Below are 19,851 nucleotides of genomic sequence, written 5' to 3' on the forward strand. Positions count from 1 at the left end.
CGGTAGAAACAGAAAAGTGCTGTTTTGCTCAAGCCGCCGATGTTTGTTGAGACGATTTAGTCGTGGAAGTTCCAATAGCGCAGCCATTACCACGCCCGTTCGTAGCTTCGTTGTTGACAACAGCTGACTGTAGCGGTGCGCTGTAACCGTTTAATGAGTCCGCCATGCCTATAAGGATGCCCTATTCGACTCGATTACACAGGAGCCGTATCCGCTGCGCAAAAACAAAATAGACAACGGCGACTCTTGTGAATTCGACTACAACACAATCAAGTACACGAGCGGTAACAGCTGTTTTAAACCACAATTTGAAATACTTTTACAACAGCAGACAGACGCTTTTGTTCACGTCCGTTCCTATTCAAAGATACTCCAGTAACAGTCCTTCAAAACATGGCATTTTAAACTACTAGGGAAACATGGCATGTTGAGTCATTAAGCTTGGAATACACAGCAAGAGACAGTGAAATATCACATGAAGATGAAAGTTACTCAGTAATTTCAAGTGGAAAAAAGGAAGTATAAACAAGCCAGAACGTCTGATAAACTGCCACTGCCTCAACTTGGATACACTACTGGAAATGACCAATTCAGGAAAATAACAGTGAAAATCTTAGAAAAGCAAAAGAGCAAAAGAAAAGATGATCCTCTTGAAAATCATTTTAAAGTACCTCATGGGGCAATAGTCCTTATGCAGATCACTTAGATAAAAATGATACAATTAGTCTTACATGTTGATTAATTAGATTTAACTGAAGCAAGCGAAAATTAACAAGATTGAAATGTGACCAAGTTGTGGTCTGAAATACTGCGAAACCCCAGTTATCACGCAAGCTACACTTGGACTCATTAAGAAACTGAATAATTACCGAATTCCCAAAACCACAAAATAAATTTATCAACATGTGTACATCACCCGGCGGGGTCAGGGATTTTCTCTGCCTCGTGATGGCTGGGTGTTGTGTGCTGTCCTTAGGTTAGTTAGGTTTAAGTATTTCTAAGTTCTAGGGGACTGATGACCATAGATGTTAAGTCCCATAGTGCTCAGAGCCATTTGAACCATTTTTTTTGTGTACATCACAGTTATAGAACGAACATGAAACAAAAGTAGAAGGAACATACCTGTGTCAACTCGTTATTGTCCATCACGTGAAAAATTACTACACTCATTCCACATCAGCAATCCTCTGTAAGAACATTGGTCACTACATCATCAATTAACACAACGGTCAACTACAATCGACTGATTCGGTAGCATTAAGACCCTTTGGCCAGAAAAACACGTGAAAAATTACTTATTGCGATTAATATAAGGAGATTAAATACGAAAACATATTAAGAAAGTATATATCTAGTACTCAGGATAATATACAGACTTAATATTTTTACCAACAGTGTCACTCATCTACAGTGCTTACAGCAAGTGAAAGAGAGGGTAAGATAGAGAGAGCTAGGGACTTACGGACAATAAATCCATTCGTCCCTTCATAACCCCTCTGTGTTACCACAGATGACGTGTCACTGTTCTCATTTGTAGTAATGTTCAGTACACGCGAGGTGCCTAGCTGCTCCCATCGCCCTGAGTTGAACACAAAAGCTCTGAATAATGTTCACCAATCTCCAGTCTTCTATAGTTATCCCCTGTGCAGAAAACGGCAAGTAGGTCGTGACTCCGCTATGTTGAGGCTGTAATAAACTGTTGGCGAGGAACAGGTATTGTATAAATACTTAAATTCTGAACTAGCTTTTTTAAATAGGACGCCGCTCACTTATTATTAGCAGAATACGAGATACCGCATAAATATAATAAACTTTATGAATCACAATTTCCATCCTCCACTGTTTCATAGAAATTAAATAAAATAATGGACTACGTATTTGTGTAATTACTATCAAACTGTTCTCAGTTACATGTCCAGATAATCAGAGATTCCTAATTAAGTTCTTAACCGATACCGACCCAGACAGATAACATGTCTGTCCAACGAGACTGCCGAACCAGCTCTATATTTACAAATCGGAGAGTGCTAATTAAGTCTTAATCGAGAACGGCCAAGGCAGATTGCTTGTCAGTCCTCCGAGACCGCCACACCAGCTCAGATCTTACAGACGAACCACTTCGGCCGCCATCCAAGCTAGGCACGATCCGAAGATTTCCGAAGTGCTTCGTCTGCCTTTTCGTATAGCAGTTGTTTATTATTCTGCTGGTTATTAACACTTGTTAAATTGTGGTGTCACCGCCAGACACCACACTTGCTAGATGGTAGCTTTAAACCGGCCGCGGTCCATTAGTACATGTCGGACCCGCGTGTCGCCACTGTCAGGGATCGCAGACCGAGCGCCACCACAAGGCAGGTCTCGAGTTACGGACTAGCACTCGCCCCAGTTGTACGGACGACGTAGCTAGCGATGCACACTGACGAAGCCTCCCTCATTAGCCGAGCCAATAATTAGAATAGCCTTCAGCTAAGTCAATGGCTACGACCTAGCAAGGCGCCATTAGTAACATTGCATGTATCTAAAGAGTCTCACTTGTATCGCCACAATCTCCAGATGTACCAAAAAGATGGATTAAAGTTAAGTATTCCAGAAGCTACGTACTTTTCTTTATAGCATTCATTACGTATCCTGTTTCAAACCTCACGCCATCCTGCTTTAACTTAGCACGTGCCTTTCGGCTTTCTCTCATTGTGTCTAGGCTGTCTTGTCTAGACACAACATAAATAATGGGTGATAGCACTCTCCTGAGAGATCCTTTAATTTGAAATGCAAGTAAATACTCTGTTTAGTTTGTCTGATATTAATAACAGAAGACTGTCATTTTGGCGCGCTGCTTCCGAAGGTAGCAACCAATCACGGAGGAAGAATATTGTCCAGGCGGTCTTTCTCACGACACCCGTACCGAACAAATCAACTGTCATCGGTACCTCACACCACGATACGTCATCTTCCCACTGGTGCCTTCTCAACTGCTCTCAGAAGAGCTTCTTGAAGCTGAATATTGAAATCTGGTTTCGCAGGATAGAGCGGATCAGGTTATGGTTGTGGGGGGGGGGCTGCAATCAGTTACTGTTAAGTGCACAAAACACACAAACCTTTATTTTCCTAAGGACCACTTAATTACACATTGCCTTAAAAGAATCAAATTAAAACAAAAAGACTGAAGGCCTTGTTAAGAAAACTTGCGATACCTCCTGGGCTGAAGGCCCAAAACCCACACCAAAAACAAGAACTGCTGAAGGCCTGAACACGAGTTATAAAAATTGATGCCGGCCGGAGTGGGCGAGCGGTTCTAGGCGCTTCAGTCTGGAACCGCGCGACCGCTAAGGTCGCAGGTTCGAATCCTGCCTCGGGCATGGATGTGTGTGATGTCCTTAGGTTAGTTAGGTTTAAGTAGTCCTAAGTTCTAGGGAACTGATGACCTCAGGAGTTAAGTCCCGTAGTGCTCAGAGCCATTTTGAACCATATAAAAATTGCTTTAAAGAATACACGCGGCTGAATGAAGGCCTTACTTTAAAAAAATATTTCACTTAAATACTCAGCTGAAGGCCACACACAAGACATTGAATAACTCAGGTCTTAGGGCCCGGATAACAAGAATTTCAGATAGAAAAAACTTTCAACATTTTCGTTATTAAACAAATCAATCTTCAAACGTTAATTTAAGTCGGCTGAAGGCCTTATCTTAAAATTAAAACAAACTAAATTATTAGACGAATGAAAATCACAATGTAAAACCAACAGAACGGTGGTGCTCAGAAGTGTTCCAAGGGTCGGCCTGAGAAGGCAGCTCTGACGTCAGGTGAGGTGAGGCAGGCGGCCAAGAGTAAAGTTGAATAATCGGATGGCAACCCAACCTAGGGACGGCTGAAGGACCGACCAACAACCTAATCAATTCCCTTCTGCCCGACCAATGGTACGACAACGGAAAATATCAGCTGAGGGCGAAGATACCAGCAGCACTACGTCTTCAAAAGTGGCGTCTAAAAACAGCCAAGGCACAATAACCACTCTTAAGAGAAAAATATGAACAAACAACTAAAAGATTGTCGAACTACACGCCGTGCCGGACAGCATCAACACGGCGAGGAAAAACACACAGCTGGAAAACTATGCTAACGACCAGGGCAGGTAACCGGGGCGTTAACGGCCACAAGGCAGAAAATACTGCTGGTGCACTCCACTGATAAATAACAACCAATTTAATAGTTAAAGACCATACAGGAAGAAGGCTGCAAAATTTCGCCGACTCCAACACACCATACGTTTCTGCGAGCCGGAACGGCCCAGGAAGCAACAACCGGCAATGAACGAAGAGATGTCACAGCAGTTGACGTTTCATAACAGATTAACTGATCACTCCCGACTAAACTCACGGCACACGACGACCTGGAAATGCTAGAAATCGCTCCAAAGATAGTACGACAGTACTCTTATCGATAAGCGTTGCTGCTGCTGCTGCTGCCACTCACGGGCAGGCAAGCCAGCAACTTAGTGAGGCCAGTAAATCGAGTAAGAAACGGAAAGGCACTACCACAAAGACAAGATGTCAAGCAATAAACGGAACGAACACGAGCCGCGCACGGCTCAAATATGACGGCTGTAAAGTCGGAAGTATTACGTATTCTACAACTTATTTGCAATAATTATTCAGAAACTGTTCTCTGTAAGTGAAATTATAACTAGAAACACTAAAGGACAAAATCAGAAACAGCATTAGTTGGATTATCAACTGAAACTGAGGACCAGTTACAATATTCTTTTTTCCTCAAATGACAAGGTTCAAGAAGAATATCTGTCTTGTCAGCTGCTCTTAGAATTTAAGGTTTTCCAATTATCATGGGACCTTCACTTGACGTAAAACAAGTTTGTAAAATATGAAGTTATAGGCATACAGAAATATTCAGACAAAATCATAGAAAAATGTTCAAATGTGTGTGAAATCCTATGGGACTTAACTGCTAAGGTCATCAGGCCCTAAGCTTACACACTACTTAACCTAAATTATCTTAAGGACGAACACACACACACACCCATGCCCGAGGGAGGACTCGAACCTCCGCCGGGACCAGCAGCACAGTCCACGACTGCAGCGCCTGAGACCGCTCGGCTAATCCCGCGCGGTCAAAATCATAGAAAAATGTAAATAAAATATAAGTGTTTACAGCGACAAAATAACTAACAGTATCCTCGGCCTGTTCATAATGCTTGAAATAAAGGAAGGGAAAAAAATGTATTGAGTCTTTAATCAGTTCATAAAATACAAAAAGTTTCGTGGACAGAACGTGGCTTGGCGCGACATAAGCGCATGCGTATAAACAAACTCCGGAATGACAGATTGACGGCAGAAGACCGCTTGGACGCCTTAGCAAGGAAGGAAACGTATGTGAGTGTGAGGTACACAAACAATAATGGCGCTCCAAACGCGTGTTGAATAGGAGTGGGTATAGTACAGCAACGCACCGAAGGCATTGTGTGGTACGTCTGCGTAAGGTGGTAACAAAGTGGGGAAAGCGCTGTAACTCTGCGAAGAGGGGAAAGAGCGGAGAGTAGGACGAAAGGCGTGGTGTTACAGGAGGAAGGGGGAAAAGGATATGTGTAGGCGCGGCAAGGCGCTGGGAGGAAAGGAGTGAAGATGCGGTAATGCTAGAGAGGAGCGCGAATGCAACGTTGCTGCTAAGGCAAGCTTGAAGTAAGCACAATACATGTTTTGTAAATAAAACCGCCTTTTCTTGCTGCAGCTGTAATTTCTTTCTACCAGACGCGTTTCACCTTTATTTTTACTCTGAGGCATCACCATGGGCTCTAGAACAATAGAGTTATGTTTCGGTACATGGTATTTTTAGATTATCGAACAGTTCACATCGCGTCTTCTATGTAATAAGTAATGACTAACAGTTTGTTGGCATCTGCGTTTCCTCTCATCTGGGCTGGAGGCCGCACTAAAACTTCATTTCCGAACCATAAGCACATTTTTACGTTCAAAATGGTTCAAATGGATCTGAGCACTATGGGACTTAACATCTGAGGTCATCAGTCCCCTAGAACTTAGAACTACTTAAACCTAACTAACCTAAGAACATCACACACGTCCATGCCCGAGGTTGGATTCGAATCTGCGACCGTAGCGGTCGCCCGGTTCCGGACTGTCGCGCCTAGAACCTCTCGGCCACTTCAAAAAAATGGCTCTGAGCGCTATGGGACTCAACATCTTAGGTCATAAGTCCCCTAGAACTTAGAACTACTTAAACCTAACTAACCTAAGGACATCACACACACACCCATGCCCGAGGCAGGATTCGAACCTGCTACCGTAGCAGCCCCGCGGTTCCGGACTGCAGCGCCAGAACCGCTAGACCACCGCGTCGGCCACTTCGGCCGGCACATTTTTACGTTCCGAACTTTTTCTTCCATACTGTTCACTATGTTTACCCTTATTTTTGTGGTGCACTGCTACTCTTTTGCGACTAGTTACAGATATTTGTTCAAATACTGGCCGTCCGCGGTGGCCGAGCAGTTCTAGGCGCTTCAGTCCGGAACTGCGCGACTGCTACGGTCGCAGGTTAAAATCCTGCCTCGGTCATGGATGTGTGTGATGTCCTTAGGTTAGATCGGTTTAAGCAGTTCTTAGGTCTAGGGGACTGATGACCTCGGTTGTTAAGTCCCATAGTGCTCAGATCCATTTTTTAAAAGACTGTCCTTTTGAAGATGTAAATATTGTGAGTTCATTACGCCTTTGCTCCTTTTTGGTTTGCTTACCTACATGTTCGGACACTCTACAACTCAAACCATTAACACGTCCTCCCACCCCACCCTGCACACACACACAGACAAACACACGCACACACACGCACCACGCACACACACACACACACACACACACACACACACACACACACACACAGAGAGAGAGAGAGAGAGAGAGAGAGAGAGAGAGAGAGAGAGGGGGGGGGGGCGAGAGAGAGAGAGACACAGAGAGAGAGAGATAAACATCATGGATAGACGTTGGTTTTCAACATATACTTCGTTAGGTTGGCAACATGTAGCTAAACAAACCAAGCAGGAGGAAACACGTAATGAACTCACAATATTTACGTCTTTGAAAGCAAGGTTTTCGAATAAATACCCAAAAATAGTGGAAAAAGAGTAATTATGCACCACAAAAATAAAGGTGAACATAGTGAACAGCGCGAAAGAAAAAGTTCGTAATATAAAACTGTGCTTATGTTTCGGAAATGAAGTGGTAGTGCGACCTCCAGACGAGATGAGAGGAAACGCAGATGCAAACAAACTGTAAGTAATTACGTATTTACATATAAAACGGTATGTGAACTGTTCGACAACCTAAAAATAACACAAAACAAAACTATATCGTTCTATAACCACGGAAAATGCTGTAGAGAAAAAAAAAAGAATGTGAAACGCGCCTGGGAGAAATAAATTGGAATTGCAGCAAGAAAAGGTGGTTTTATTTGCAAAACAGATATTTCTGTGCTGCTGCGGGGAATACCACGCATACAAACTTGTCAAGCACAGTATGTTTTTTAAAGCACAGGTACAGGTGTCTGTTACGGCGTAAAGTCAAGCGCCGGAACGCCAGTCGGAAAAGATAGAGCAGAGATGGCTGTGAAAAGACGTCAGCCAGTTGCGTACTGACCGACCCCTCTCCAGCACCACAACGCGACAGCAGCGGCCTCTATGCGAAGAGGACATAAGCGCCGCGCCCAACTGGTCGCGACCCAGTTGAAGAGTGGCTTCAAGATTAGCGAGTTCTATAGCAGCATCGACTCTAGTTACCTTGTTTGTGCAATCTATGTAACACATACTTGGGAACTGTTAATACTGAAGAAACGCTTATTTCGTGTGTTGCCCTTTGCTTGTGTCATATCTGTGTAACCACGAGTTGTAAGACATGTATATTTTTACTGTCTATTGTCAAACCACAATTTATGAAAGATGTTTATATTTTATTAATAGGATTAAGTAGGAATAATTAATATTTGTAATGTTGGAAATAATTGTGGTAGCACGGAATGTCTGCACCAAAGTATTGTTGGCGGGAGAGACCGCACATAGATATAATTTTAAAAAGGGCGGGAGGGAACGCGTATGGATACATTTTAAGAAACGAGCGGGAAAGACCGCGCATTGATACATTTTGTAATGGTAGCAGGGATTGTCTACACCAGAAAGCATTGTTGGCGGCAGAGCCTATACTTTCGCATTCGTAGGAAGTCAGTAGTAAGCGAGATGTGAAGCGAGTCGGTAGCAGGTCTGAAGCGAGAGGTTGAGAGGAGCGGTGTGTCCGCCAGCCACCAGCTATGATTTACAAGAGATTATAAACGGATGTACAGAGACATCAGCTAACTATTTTCATAAGAGGAACTAATATTATTGAATTATTTTTTTGAGAAACTCAAGACTACTGGTGTTTGCGCAATGCTGGTTATAAGATTATTGTAAAAAGTAAGTCCAATTTGAACGTTTGTAAAATCATTTCATTCAGAATATAATTAATTTTTGCCAGCAACATTGCATTACTGATTATAATCCATCCCAAAAACCATCAACTTAAAACTTTGCAAAATTTTATTGCTGTCAAGAAAAAGTTTAACCATGAATTACGTAACGTCAGTCAAATTAATTAAAGAATAACGTCAGCTTTGCTATTAAAGAATAACGTCAGCTTTGGTAATAAATACAGCCACTTATTATGACAGCCCACCAGCAGTTAATAGAGCATAGTAAACCAGAGTAAGTATATTCATGTCGCAGTTCGATGTAGCAGTCGGATGGCGATCCAGTAACAGTAAAAAAGGTAAGGAACAGTTCTGCGTTATTGCAGATAACGACTGAGGGCCACGAAGACGACACATTCAGTTTCGTCGAAATAATCAGAAAATCACTTTTAATAAGCAGCAATTAAATTTGTATGCGAAGAAGGAGAAAGAGAATAAATTTCAAAGGGAAGATTTCATTTGTTATTATTAAGCAAGAGAGAGAAATCCTAAGCGAAGGTTTCGTAGGTTATTGTAGAAGGGAAGGTTGCGTAACAAAAGAGATACAGAGGAGACGGGAAGGTTTCAAAGTGAAGTACTGTAATCTTTTCATTTTGCAATAAATGTAATCAGTACGACTTGTTTGATTTTGTAGCGATCCGAGAAAGCAGGTTACCCAGGCATCCCATATTTGGTGACTAGGTCGGATTTAACAGCTTCAGCGGTAGGACCCTAAGTACGCATAAAAGCAGAATAAGACAATGCTGTCTGACAGCATGTTAAAAGACTCGTTACCATCAGCACAGGGCGACATCAAATGTTTCACGTAAAAGGATCTAGACTTTTGTATGACAAAACCCCTAATGCAAGGTAGCACAGAAATCAACTTTAAGGAGGCTCAGAGCAGATGATTAGTACAGTAATTCTTTCAATTTTGAAACAGAAGCGCGATGACAGAATGCATCTCTGTGTCGATTCCCATCAACAAATACAACGTAGGAAAAACGCGCTTGCCAATTTGTTGTCCGCATAAAAGAGTCGCTCCAAGACGACGAAAATTTCGATACGTAACGTCCGAGTTGCGATAAGAAGTACTGCAGTTTAAAGTTTCGGATGGAAATTAAACATGGGCAGGGAAAGAATGCTTTTTATTTTACTGGCCACAGCTCAGGAATATTTGATTGGCACTGGAGGGAAACGGTCAGTTCTGTGGACATAAGAATTAAAAGTGCGCCATTATTTTTTACCCTTATATGTGGTACGATGAAAGAAAACAACGGGAATAAATGCTTGTAAACCGACAATGAAATTACCTCATTTACAGAGTGGTCTAACATTAATTAGCTACAAAAATTAGATGAGAATTCAAAGTTTAACGCTCTGTGAACAAAGAAGTCAAACAGGAAACACATTGCAAAAAGAGGTTTCAAGTTCTGTATCTGACAACAAAACACTGAAAAAAGCAGACTTGTAACAGGTAGAATTGTAGAAAAACTTTTATAAGGTAAACTGAGTGCATGTTTTCGACAAGCAAAATAATATTCTTCGTCAACAAAAAGTATCAACAAGGGAAATGCAGTACATCAAAATTCTGCCACAAATCTGAATAATGCAAACTACGATGTGCTGTTTGAGGCTTTCCCGGCGCTGCATCTGCTTGATAGGTTCTCGGGAACTACGCCGGATAATATTGTAGAAACTGCACAATATTTCAGCGAGACAACTGCCCGCCATCTTCAGGTGCTACTGTCGCGTAGCTGAGAAGCTCGCCAATTTATATGCTGGCTTTCTAGAACAGCGCAGGCGCCAGCGGGGGCATAACGTCATCGAGGACCAATTGTAGACGCCGTCCAGGCCCCCACAACCGCACGTGTGGTCGACTGTGAAGAGCGGACAAATTGAATAGGTGGCCGGCGGCCATTAGAGTGGTAAACTGACGCGCGGAGTTCGAATGTTTACGCATCGCTTTTGGTTATAAAATGCTTTCCCTAGAGTTAGGTCACAAACATAATGCCTCATTTAAATACGTTACTACAATATAGTTTTTAATTAATGAACAAACAGCAACTAGTCACTGTTTATGAATTTACCTTACGTACTACATCGTAGCTAAAAGTTATGTACTGGACCCCTAGCATTTTTCGTAGTTCATTTACGATAGATGTACGCAAAATGCATCAAAATACTCGAAGATTTACCCACTATATTAATAGATATTTTCTGACTCTACCTTGCTTTAGATTTTATGGCGAGAAGTGCGTTATATATGGCATAGTGCTTTGGCAACTCAAGACCAAATTATCAAGTTTCAACCTAACCTAGACCACGAAAACACTACCGATCAGTCAACTCTCTTCAAAATGATCAGAACATATAAAATGGTATTCTGTCGGTCGGATATCTTGCCTCCTGGCAGCGTGTAACCGTTTTTGTAACAGCTGTGCTTTTGAGAAAGGAAACCTGCAAATAGATGCACAGACATTATGCTAATACCATGTTACAAAAACATTTATTAAGCAAGTGCACTGACATACAAAACAACTTAAAATATTCGCATACTTGTGAAATGTAATATTCGTTCCTTTCCCGAATTTATTTGTACAATTAATCGCTGCACAACTCTTCACCATTGTACTTCTTTTGATTGGAACGTACAGACAGTAGAATTACGAGTAATGGATACTGTATGTACGCTCCAACAAATATACAACGTTGAATCAGGGTCTTCATAAACAACAGTACTACACAACACATCAGACTACAACCACTATAATGGCGTCCAACCGAAGGTTCAAATTATCCCGCGACTGCAGCGCCATCAGTGAGTCTAGTTATTTTTTACAAGGTCTTTGACGCCGTCGAATACCAGAGCCCTCTGCTGGAGAAACGGGTCGCGGTCTGCGGAAGCGCGCCACGGCGCGGGAAATACGGCCGGGAACGACGGACCCCGTTCGCGCGCGCGAGGTGTTGGCGCGCGATTTAAGCATCTGCGCTAAGGTTTCCCATCTGCGTTGACTCGGTGCGGTTGCTGATCTGCGGCTGACGATTCCTTAGTGACGTGAAGGCTGGCTCTCAGGCTTTGCTCAGGTGAAACTCCGTTTCTCTGTTTACTAGGTCACTGCTTATACGTATTTCGACCTCCTCTTTGATGATGGAGTCCCAGTATGTGGAAGCATACGAGAAGATCTTGGTTTCTTCATAGTTCATGCCATGTCCCGTGTCAAGGCAATGTTCAGCAACCGCAGATTTCTCTGGCTGACCCAACCTCGTGTGACGTTTATGTTCGTCGCGTCTGTCTTTGACCGTACGACACGTCTGGCCAATATAAGACTTCCCACAGTGGCACGGGATTTTGTATATTCCTGGTCTCCTCGGGCCGAAGTTGTCTTTAACAGAGCCCAGCATTGATTGCACTCGTGCTGGAGGCCGGAAAACACATTTAATCCGGTATTTCTTGAAAATTCTGCCCATCTTAAAAAACACGCCACCGACATACGGCAGAAAAACCAACGCCGTGGTATTCTCTGTTTCTTCAAGCTGTTCTTGAGGTTTGGGGCGTACTGGTCGAAATGCATTCCGGATCTGCTTCTCGGAGTACCCGATCTGGGCAAACACAGAGCGGAGACGGCTAAGCTCTGCCTATACGCTGTCCTGATCTGAGATGGCTCTAGCCCTATGCACTAGCGTCCGTAATACATCGCTGCGCTGTGAGGGGTGATGACAGCTCGTAGCTTGCAGTTTTCATGGAATGAAAGATGAAAGCGTTAAACCAGTCGTGAGAGCAGGCCAAGAGTATTTAATGTTGCCACAAGTAGTAGCATTAGCATTAACAGAAGATGCATCCATCGCCTCTACTGAAAAAACGTTCAGCGAACCCGGACGCCTCAGAGATTACTGTGTTAGATGTAAGAGAGGAGGCTATCATGGGCGGAAGTGCGCAGTGAAGAAACAGGGCAGGAAAATTGACGCTACGCAACGTGTTGTAGTGGAACAGAGAAACGGCCAAACTGTACTCGACCACCGCCGAGAAACTATACATAGAGGCCCTAACAGGGAAATTGGAAGCAAGCGACTGCTGATATGTCGTCGATGCGACCATCAAGGGAATCCAGCGTCTTGCAATAAGGCGAGACCCATGACGTATTACATTTCTAATGTACCAGGACGCTTAGACCTGCAGCGCGGTGCCGAAGCCATGCTAATGGAAAGGAAGACTGAGATACCGGGAAACGAATGAAAGGCTAGAGTAGGCAGTCGGCCGGTGCGCAAAGTTGTGCTCAGTAGACTGCAAGGGCAGGAATGATATCGTAAATATAAGATGCGGCAGAGACGCCTGGGGACCACAAGTTTGATTGTAGACAGTGACGCTCAGGTGAGCGTAATAAAAGAGTCAGCACCAAAGAGTACTCATTTGATGGAATTACGTTTTCTTGGAAGTGGGTGAATCTCAACTTTATCTTAGATAATGACAGAAGCTGAAGAAATGAATTAGAATTTATGCCACACTCAGGACGTGAGCCTGGATCTCCAGCTTATTGGGCAGATGTGCTAACCATTACAGCGCAGTAGCAGTATGGCTAAGCTTCCTGGGCCACTGCAGTCCAGTGCCCTCTCTAACACAATCTTCAGTTCACGCCTTCAATCCATTTTGCCCTTCTTAAATCGTCAACATTCCAATTTTGCAATATTGGAGAGCCTTCGCAGTACTGCTCCGGTGGTGTAGTGACTGTCTTATCTGGCTAGCCGGTAGGAGACTTGGGTTCAAGTCCTGGTAGTTGCACAAATTTTAATTCATTTCTTCAACTCCTATCATTACTGAAGAGTACGGTGGGCAGCAACATCGCCTGGGCTAACAAGCCCTCTTACCTGCGCTGTTGCAGCTGTACCATCTGCCACCGCTGTCCTCACAATACGACGATCCTCGCGGACGTCTGTGCTGCGTGGAAGTCCAGAACACCGGCCATGGGTGTGAGAATGTTCACATGACCACTGATACCAGCATCGTTGCACGAATGACGCATCACGTGCAAATTGTGTGGTAGCTCTCCAAAAGGACCATTCTGCCGCTCAGAAGGCCACAATTTGACGCCTTTCGAACTCGCTCAGTTGGCTGTAGGGAGCACGAGTGCGTCTCTGTGGCACGGTTGACTGCTTGCATCACTCCTTTGCACCTCACTGAGTCTTCTGTCTGTGAGCTTACCCTAGTAAGGGTAGACACAGACGACGCTCTGATACTTACGCCATTATGCTTTCTGTTGGCGGACGACGTTGAAACCATTATCAGTACATCTATTGTTCTCCAGGTGGCACATGCCGCCATCGAATCAAAATCGACGTCATCTTTCCAGGTGTATTACTTTTTTTCCTGGCAGTGTGCTTTCATGATTTTGTACTTACTGCATAGGTTTTGAGGCTTTCACTGCCCAGGCTGTGGTTAAGACATTTCTCTGCAATAGCCTTTATTCCCTGACAAGGGAACCTCCCCATCGCAACCCCCTCAGATTTAGTTATAAGTTAGCACAGTGGATAGATCTTGAAAAACTGAACACAGATCAATCGAGAAAACAGGAAGAAGTTGCGTGGAACTATGAAAAAAACAAACAAAATATACAAACTGAGTAGTCCACGCGCAAGATAGGCAACATCAAGGATAGTATTAGCTGTGGAGCGTCGTGGTGTCGTAGTTAGCGTGAGCAGTCGTCTTTATAACCATCTTATCTCAAATAACATACTGTCAAAGTCACAGTTTGGATTTCTAAAAGGTTCTGATATTGAGAAGGCTATCTACACTTACAGTGAAAATGTGCTTAATTCATTAGACAAAAAATTGCAGGCAACTTCCATCGAGTGAAAAGTTTACTTTCTTTATTTTCGCAAAGTTATGATCCGTCCGTTCGTTCATTGACGTCTCTGTTCACTGTAATAAGTTTAGTGTCTGTGTTTTGCGACCGCACCGTAAAACCGTGCGATTAGTAGACGAAAGGACGTGCCTCTCCAATGGGAACCGAAAACATTCGATCGCAAGGTCATAGGTCAACCGATTCCCCCACAGGAAAACACGTCTGATATATTCTATACGACACTGGTGACGGCATGTGCGTCACATGACAGAAATATCTTGTCGACCCACCTAACTTTTACACTTGGCGAATGGGTAAAAAGATTCTTCTACCTTGCCCGATTTACGTTTTTTTGTGGAATTGATATTCACTCCCAAAAAAGTGATCGCGCTCGGACGGACGGACGGACAGATAATAATTGTCTGAAAATAAAAAATTAAACTTTTCACTCGAAGGAAGATTTGAACCAGCCACCTCCCGTCTCGCAGCTGCTCACGCTAAATACTGGACCACAGCGCTCCTGAGTTCAGACTCTCCTTGATGTCGCCTATCTTGCGCATGGACTACTCAATTTGTATATTTTGCTTATTTTTTTCATAGTTCCACACAACTTTATCCTGTTTTCTCGATTGATCTGTGTTCAGTTTTTCAAGGCCTGTCCACTGTGCCAACTTATAACTAAATCTGAGGGGGTTGCGATGGGAAGGTTCCCTTGTGAGTAACAGTCCCGCAAGGTGCGGTGGAAAACTTCTGTGATGTTTGAAATCTTGGAGAGAGGTCCTGGCGGAAGTGAAGCTGTGAGTGGAAGGTGCGCACGAAGCAAGAACAGTGGTAACGTTTACCAGCAAAGACAAGGGTTAAGCGTTCGAGTCCTAGTCAATTACAGCTAGATCAGGCTGCAAATCTATTTCATTTCACCACTTTTCTAAAGCGAAACATTTCCTATGTCTTACGCACATGGTAGTTAATGCAGGTCTTGAAGAACTTTAAAACTGATAAAAGTTTTAAGTAACGAGGAAATAAATTCTTAATGGTGTTTTATTTCAACCACAATTATTTTAATGAACAACCACGATTAAGTTAAACACATTTCGAAAATACACCTTTGAATAGTCATTAGTAGGCCACATGGGATAGGTAACATCCCTTAAAGGCGGACTAGTCAGGAATGATCAACGGCATGAGGATGCAGAAGGCAATGGAAACCACTGCAATAAAGAGACATAATTTGTATCCACAAGACATGTGGCCTGTAACTGATCCCTCCATTGGTAGAAGGTTTCGGAATAGTCAACCACACCAATCTCCCGGAGGAGACTGCCAAGGGGGGAGGTGACGATGAGAAAAGTATTGAATAACCAACGAAAGGATAACGTTCTACTAGTCGGGGTGTGGAATTTCAGAAGGTTGGATCTACTGGGGAAGCTAGAAAATCTGAAAATGGAAATGTAAAGACTCAGTCTAGATGTAGTGGGGGTTCACTGAACTCAAATAGAAAGAGGACAAGGATTTTTGGTCAGATGAGTATAGGGTTATATCAACAGCAGTAGAAAATGTTGTAACGGAATAGAAAGGTAGAGCAGAGAGTGAGTGACTGTGAACAATTCGTTCATGCCGATGTTCACATCAGTATTGACAGCAAACCAACACCTACAATGATAGTTCAGGTATACATATCGACGTGGCAAGCTGAGGATGAAGAGATAGAGAAAGTATATAAGGGTATTGAACGGGTACGGGAGTACGTAAAGAGAGGTGAAAATCTAACAGTCATGGGGGATTGAAATGCTGTTGTAGGGGAAGGAATAGGACAAGGGGTTGCAGGAGAATATGGACTTGGTACTAGGCATGAGAGAAGAGAAAGACTAATTGAATTCTGCAATAAATTTCAGCTACTAGTAGCGAATATTCTGTTCAAGAATGACAAGAAGAGGAGGTATACTTGGAAAAGTTCTGGAAATACTGGAAGTTTTCAGTTAGATTACATCATTTTCAGCCGGAGATTCCGTTGGATTGTGAGGCGTTCCGAGAAGCAGATATATACTCAGGTCACAATTTAGTAGTGATGAAGAGTAGCCTCAAGTTTAACAGACTAGTTAGGAGGAATCAATGCGCAGAAGAGGAATACGGAAATACTAAGCACTGAAGAGATACGCTTGAAGTTCTCTGATGCTACAGATACTATGACAAGGAATAGTTTAGTATGCTGCTCAGTTGAACAAGAATGGGCATCTCTAAAAAGAACAGTACCAGAATTTAGGAAGAAAGCTTCGATACAAACAAGGTCACTGCACAAATACCGCAGTTTACCGATGAAAGATCGAAGTACAAAAATGTTCAGGGAAATTCAGGAATACAGAAATACAAGTCACTAAGGACTGAAGTAAAAAGCAAGCGCAGGGAAACTAAGGCGAAATGGCTACATGAAAAATGCGAAGAAATTGAAGAAAAAGAAATGATCGTCGAAAGGACTGACTCAGCGTATAGAAAAGTCAAAGCAAGCCACTGTGAGATCAAAACCAAGAGTGGTAACATTAGGAAAGCAATGGAAATTCCAGTGTCATATTTTGAGGAGGCAGTGGTTAGGTGGAAAGAGTAAATGGAAGGTCTATGTGAGGGGAACACTTGTCTGTTGATATGACAGAAGAAGAAGAAACAGGAGTCGATTTAGAAAACGTAGGGAACACAGTATTAGAATCAGAATTTAACGAGCTTTAAGAGACTTAAGATCAAATAAAGCAGATAGATAGATAACATTGTATCAGAATTTCTAAAATCATTGGGGAAGTGACAACAAAGCGAATATGCATGTTGGTGTGTAGGATGCACTAGTCTGACGATATACCGTCTGACTTATGGAGAAACATCATCCACACAATTCCGATGAGTGCAAGAGCTGACAAGAGCGAGAATTATCATACAATCAGCCTAACAGCTCATGTATTCAAGTTACTGAGAAGAATGAAACACAGAATAATGGAAAAGAAAACCGAGGAGGTGTCAGGTCACGATCAGTTTGGCTTTAGGAAAGGGACAGGCACAAGAGAGGCATTTCTGACGTTGCGGTTTATAATGGAAGAAAGAATAAAGTAAAATCACAACACGTTGATATGATTTGTCGACTTGGAAGAAGCATTCGACAATGGCATAAAGTACAAGATATGTAAAATTTTGAGGAAACATGGGTAAGCTATAGGGAAACAAGGATAATATACAATATGAGTAGTAGGGTAAGGCCAGTTCTAAAATACTTTTGATATCAAATTGATATGCAAATTAATTAAATGGTTCAATTAACTATCCCCTCAACCTCCCAACCACTCCTCTGCCAGATGACGTCAGGTGCAGCAGGCATGTGGGTCTATGGCCTCTCCCACGCCCCATCCTTCCACCTCACTCTCCCCTCCCCCAACCCCACTTTTCTTTTGGTGGGGATTTCGAATTTGGCGGGAATTTCTGTGGCCCAGTGATGTGATGATGTCTCACCCTGCCCTCCAACTGGGAACTGGCCAGAAATTAAGAATGGTGGTGCCCTCTTCAGGACTCAAACCCTGGTCCTCCTGGACAGAAAGCCCAAGAGCACCACCCAACACATGGAAACTGCCCAAATGCAGGAGAGGAAGGTTGGTTTAATGTACGTTTTAGGTTGTGGAACTGAAGTAAAGACCACTCCTAGTTACATAATTAATCATGACGATAGGCCATAATTCCAAAACTATATACATAGCGCTACACAAAGGATGCCGAAAATCGCAATACAGTTCAAAAATTGGCAGATGTACTCACATTCTACCCTTCACCTACAAGCTGGAGGGAAAAAGGATGGAGTCCAAGATACTATCTTTATTATTTTTTATGGGAAATATATTCAACTGACGATATTCTGGTGTTGGATAGAGAAGAGTTTAAAAAGTGTATTACCTGTAAGGTTACAGCTGAGGACTGTATCTATCGCAGTTTGACGTCAGAGTTCACTACAGGCGCCTCCTGCTGCATTGCTCGACGATCTCGCTGAAACCCAGGTGCTCGAAATTCAGGAAGGTCAATACACGCTACCAGAACTGATGAAAAATGGTTCACTGTTCTAATTACGCATCGAAATTGGTGTGAAAAAAAACAGCACTCATAAGCATCAGGTCATAATGCAACACATGCACTGGGGATTGCGAAAAATCATCTAATAACTCAACTAACACAAAAACCGGCCCCAGAAGATTGCATCAGGAGAGAGGGTTGGCAGGTACAGCTGTGTCCTCCTTGATGGGCGATCACGAACTAACCTTCTTAAAGGCAGTCTTACAGTACCTTCCCTCTACCACCGCTCATCCCTCACTGTGGTCAACATAGAGGTCTGTTTTATCTAGTCGCTAATGGTCCATAAAGAGATCCTTCTCGTAGCATTAATACTGTTTCCAGACTGCGGAAATCAGCCACAGACAGAAAAAAAAGACAAGAATAGGACACTTCATGCAATCGGTTAAATGTACCTGCAATGACAACTGTACTTCTAGAGATCTCGTTCCATCTGCTGTCAGGCAGCCATAATGGCGGTGAAAACCTGAGTATGATTTGAGGAGAGGGCCGAAATCGGTTGCCAACAAATAAAAAGTGTGAAACAGTTATCATGACTGTTTTTATCGATTGTTAACGTTTTATACCAATAGTAGTGCTCCGGTCAAGAATGCTTTCTGAAATTACAATTATGTAATCAACCTGAAACCTTCCTGTATCTCCAGGTCTCTTCCATATATACAGCCTTCTTTCACGATTCTTAAACCAAGTGTTAGCTATGATTTAATTTCCTACTATCGAATTCCAGTCCCCCATGACTATTAATTTTCGTCTCCCTTAACTACCTAAATACTTTTTTATCTCATCATATATTTTTACAATCTTTTCATCTGTGGAGTTACTTGGCATATAACCTTGTACTACTGTGGCGGGTATAGGCTGGTTGGCTACAATTATGCATTCACTATGCTGTTCGTAGTAGCTCATGCATGTTCCTACACTATGTGATCGACGTATGTTTTTCTCATTAGGTGCATTGTGCTGCCACCTACTGCCAGGTACTTCATATCAGCGACCTGAGTAGTCATTAGACATCGTAAGAGAGCAGAGTGGGGCACTCCGCGAAACTCACGGCCTTCGAATGTGGTCAGGTGATTGGGTGTCACTTGTGTCATACGTCTGTACGCGAGATTTCCACACCCCTAAACATCCCTAGGTCCACTGTTTCCGATGTGATACTGAAGTGGAAAGGTTGAAGGACACGTACGGCGTACCTCGTCTGTTGACTGAGAGAGACCGCTGATAGATGGTCATAATGTGTAATAGATAGACATCTGTCCAGACCATTACACAGGAATTCCAAACTGCATCAGGATCCACTGCAAGTACCATAACAGTTAGGCAGGAGATGAGAAAACTTGAATTTCATGGTCGTGTGGCTACTTATAAGCCACACATCACGCCAGTAAATGCCTGCCTCACTTGGTGTAAGGAGCGTAAAC

Source organism: Schistocerca piceifrons, chromosome 6, assembly GCF_021461385.2.
Source record: "Schistocerca piceifrons isolate TAMUIC-IGC-003096 chromosome 6, iqSchPice1.1, whole genome shotgun sequence".
Classification (NCBI taxonomy): Eukaryota; Metazoa; Arthropoda; class Insecta; order Orthoptera; family Acrididae; genus Schistocerca; species Schistocerca piceifrons.